This window comes from Lactuca virosa, chromosome 7 (genome assembly GCF_052849685.1).
Source record: "Lactuca virosa cultivar CGN04683 chromosome 7, Lactuca_virosa_CGN04683_v6, whole genome shotgun sequence".
Lineage (NCBI taxonomy): Eukaryota > Viridiplantae > Streptophyta > Magnoliopsida > Asterales > Asteraceae > Lactuca > Lactuca virosa.
Window position 1 is genome coordinate 149895703 of NC_136432.1, and position 4886 is coordinate 149900588.

General features: G+C 37.8%; 1 non-coding gene across 1 annotated transcript; it reads right to left on the reverse strand.

Annotated features, from left to right (window-relative positions):
* Window positions 1-4137: 4137 nt before the first annotated feature.
* LOC145128067 (small nucleolar RNA R71) lies at window positions 4138-4244 on the reverse strand. The gene has a single exon (XR_013716669.1). It is a non-coding gene; the product is annotated as a small nucleolar RNA R71 (small nucleolar RNA).
* Window positions 4245-4886: the final 642 nt, after the last annotated feature.

Consider the following 4886-nt stretch of genomic DNA (forward strand, 5'->3'; position numbering starts at 1 on the left):
TACCAAATACCTCCAAAATGACTTAAGCCATGTTAAATCTTTAAAGTCATATAAAGTCTTTTAATACTGTTAAGTTCTTTGAAAAAGGTTTTATAAACTATTTCAAATTATAAATATCAATATCATATTCATATATGTATAAGTATATAAATAAAATTTGAAGGGCTTAGGACTAATGAATTATCTTATTCCCTTTTCGTTGTTTGGATATGGAATTAAGGTGGTGTTATTTGTCCGAAGGTCGTTTCCTTCTTAATTATATATATATATATATATATATATATATATATACATATATATATATATATATATATATATATATATATATATATATATATATATATTATACATATATGAATGTAAAGGGTTACTTCATTCGGTATCGTTACCTTTGTATCATCCTGAACAAAGGTGTTCATCCATGAGAAATCATGCTAATCAAATAGAACATATAAATTATAATAAGTATAATTTATGGGTTAATTCTCAATATCAATCATCTTAAACTTATATATGGAAAACTTTCATCACTACTGTTAAAAGGCTTTTTCCACGGTATTACTCGTAATCTCGTTGAAACAATAAATTTGTGAGACTCTTCATGGTGTACTTATGTAAGTACGACCTTAAGTCCTGACTTATTAACCAGAATCTCCTGGAGGGAGAGCGTGAATTTGTGTATAGATCTGTACGGGACTGACAACCCCGCACATTTACTGTTCGCTACAGTTTGGCCGGCAGGCCTAGGGTGACAAATGTCATATCGTTTCTGATGCCTGAAGAACGTCGCATCAGGAACATCAGGCGTATTAGTATGCTTAATAGAACTCACATGGAGAAAACAACCATTAATCTACGTAGTAATATACCTCTTTAAGAAAAGATAATACATCATACCGGGTTTGCATTAACAGGGGTACAAATACAACGTACCAGGGTTAGCAAATCACGGGGTAATAATACATCATACCGGGTTTGCATTAACAGGGGTACAAATACAACGTACCAGGGTTAGCAAACACGAGGTAATAATACAAACTGAATTAGAAACTATAGAACGGATATAACTAAGAATACTTTTACAAATGGAACGGTTTATGGGATTAAACTACTTTTACAAATGGAACGGTTTATGGGATTAAACTACTTTGACAAATGGAACGATTTTATGGAGATTTAAAACTACTATTCCGAAACGGTTTTATATGGATTTAAAACTACTTATCAGATGGAACTTAGTCATTCACTCTCTTTAAACTAGTATAACATAAAGGACCATTAGTGGCAAATTCTATAATTCCTTAGTTTATACGTCAGAGTTATATATAAGTAATATCCGATTGACAGTGAAATGTGTGACTTCTGCCTTACTTCCTATTCCTTGTTTGGTTGTGGGCTTAGGGAAGATTCACCCATTTAACTGTCCATTCGATATTAGGTTATATATAACTAGTATCAACTAAGTAATTGTAGAGGGAACTATTGAGGTTATCATTTTATCACATCAGGAAATATAGGATTTTCTGTAGGAACCATCGTACTTTTCCAAGAACTTAGAGTATACTTTATATAACTAAAATACTTATGAACTCACCAGCTTAATGCTGATCTAATCTTTCAAAATAACTTGTATTCTCAGGAATCCAGTAGACAGGTACACTCCGGAAGCTTTTGAGAAGACTACCTAGTACCGTACTGCGACTCTTGTCTTCTACTGTATCTACTTTGATGTTTGAATATGTAATGTTTAAACACTTATGTAAAACTTATACTTATTAATGCAATGGTTGCTTGTACTTTGATTACTATATTGCATGTGTTGTGATACTTACATGAAGTCCTCCGCCCCCGAACGTTTCCGCCGTTCTGGTTTGGGGGTGTGACACTCACTCTGCCCATCAGTTTGCAGGTGATAAGCAATGCTGAAGTGTAGTCTAGTGCCTAACTCCTCATGAAACCTCTTCTAAAACTTAGAAGTGAATCGGACATATCGATCAGATACAATGGAAACCAGCACGCTGTGGTGGGCTACGATGTTGCACATAGATATCGGTCAATTTCTTGGCCGAAGAACTCTCCCCGAATAGCAAGGAAATGGGCACTCTTCGTCAGGCCGTCGAAAATCACTCAAATGGCATCAGATACCTAAGCCATCCTTGGTATCTTTGTGATAAAATCCATGTTTATCCATTCCTATTTCCACATGGCAATCTCCAAAGGCTGTAACTTTTCGTACGGCCTTTGATGTTCGGCATTGACCTTCTGACAGGTCAAGCACCTCTCAATGAACCAAGTTATCTTTCTCTTCAAGAAAGGCCACTAATAACTAAGCCTCAAGTCTTGATGCATTTTCATGGCACTAGGGTGAATCGATAACCTAGACTTATGCACCTCTTATAACAATCTCTGACAGACTCTACCGAAAACTGGAACTCAAACTCGTCCACACTGGCTTAATAACCCCCGATTTTCGGTGATGAATCTATCAATCTGACCCCTTGTCTTCTCATTCTTCCAGTTCCCCCTCTTGATTCCCTCGATCTGAGCCTCACTGACCAAATCCAGAAGTGGTGAAATGATGGTCATACTCAAACACAAGCCTTAGATAGGAGCACTAATCGCCTTGTGGCTTAAGGCATCAACGAACACACTAGACTTCTCCAAATTGTAAAGAATTTTACAATCATAATCCTTGATCACATCAAGTCTTATACGCTGCCTTATATTCAGATTCCGCTTGTCCATAAGATATCTCAAACTTTCTTGATCCGTTTAGATTATACAACGGACCTCGTAATGGTAGTGTCGTCGAATCTTGAGAGCAAACACCACTTCCCCAAAAACTAGATCGTGCATTGGATAGCTAGCCTCATGAGGCTTCAACTGCCTAAAAGCATACACAATAACGCTACCTCTCCGCATGAGAACTGCCCCCAAACCTATGATCGAAGCATCATAATACACCAAAAATCGTCAACAACCTCTGGAAGAGTCAATACAGGGGCCTCACATAGTCTCTGCCTTAAAGTCTGAAATGCAACCAGCTGGTTAGGCGCCCACAGAAAATCCACACTCTTCTTCGTTAAGAGAGTGAGAGGAATAATAACTTGGAGAAATCTTTGATAAGCCTCCGACAGTAACTTGCTAGCCCAAGAAAACTACAGATCTCAGATGAAGACTTCGGGACCTCCCACTACATAATCACCTCAATCTTGGCCAGAATTATGTTTTGCACTACAAATAAAACGAAGTTTAGTGGCACAGAAAAAGTGCCATTAAAAACCAAAAAAGTGCCACTAAAGACCACCTCGGAAATCAGCGGCACAAAAAAAAGTGTCACTAGAAGCGTTGCCACTAAAGGCTCACGTTTTGGTTGTGTCGTTGCAGCCTTTTTGGGTTTTAGTGGTACTTTTTTTATGACACTGATATTTCCATATTTATACATATTTTAGGCAATATTTGAATAAATTTTGTGTAATATTTTGGTTATATGCATAGATAAATGGTACTTACAAGATTAAATTATATTTTGCATCCAAAAGAAGTTATCTTGGAGAATAAGGACCAAAAGCGACAAGGATTGGAACGTTGGAGGTTTAAAGATTAAAAGATGAAGAATTTAGAAAGAAGACGACCTCGCGACGTGAGCTTGGAGGTTCTAGAAGATGAGCATCCGGATTCGAATTACGATTACGAGACTGAACCCGAATTCGAATTAGAAAATAGTGAACCCGAAGATGAGCCGAAAAACGACATGGAAAACATTGCTGATATGTCCATGGAGGCGTACAAGAAGAGCATCCGAGAGGACACCAGTACCGGTCTAGTGCAGCTCACGATTCCAGCCACTGCCACATTCGAGCTTAAAGGACATATTCTTTCCGCGCTTAAAGATGTTCCATTTTCCGAGAAAGACTATGAGATGCATACAAACACCTTGATAAAGTCAATAACATAGCGGATTACTTCAACGTCCCGAATGTTCCAAGAGAGATGGTGCTTTTGAGAATGTTTCCCGTTACCTTTAAGGGAGCCGCTAAGGATTGGCTAAACGCACTTCCACCCGGTGCAATTACTACTTGGGTACAGATGCGTGAGAAATTTTTAGAACACTTTTTCCTACCTTCAAAGGTTGCTAAACTCAAGAAAGCCATAGCCAACTTTGAGCAACAATTGGGGGAGTCACTATACGATGCATGTGAACGCTACTAGGGATTGATAAGAAATTGCCCCCAAAATGACTTGAATGAGCAAAAAGAAGTGTCTATCTTTTTGAAGACATGGCTGCTATTCTAGCTATGCTTAACACTATGGACCGAAGGATGACAAAGATGGACCAATCAATTTATGCTATTAGAGTGGGTTGTGAAAGATGTAATGGTCCACACTTAACAAAACATTGCCAGTTGGATGATAATGGAAATAAGAAGGTGCAAGTTTGCTACGCGAGTGGAGATAAATATGATGAAGATTGGGGGAAACCAAAGAAGGAGTGGTTGCCATATGAGGAATATAAGAAGCATAAAGAAGAAACGTATAGGGAGACTGGACGAGGCTTCTAACAAAAAGAACAACCACCTCCTGAAAAGAAAGTTGTTCTTGAGTCTACATAGATTTATGGAGGCTACCAAGAAAAGACACAATGAGACCGATGCAGTGATAAGGGAACATCAAATTTTCGTGAAAGACCAACAAGCTTTGCTAAGGAATCACCAAGAATTGATCCAAAATATCGAAGCCCAACTAGGTCAACTAACTACTTTTGTACAAGAAAAATTATCTCCAAAAATTTCCGAGAAAAAGCCTCAACCATATGTAATGGTAATATAAACTGAAGAGGATACCATCTCTAAGTTCCTTGAGGCACTTGAATTCGATCCACATCA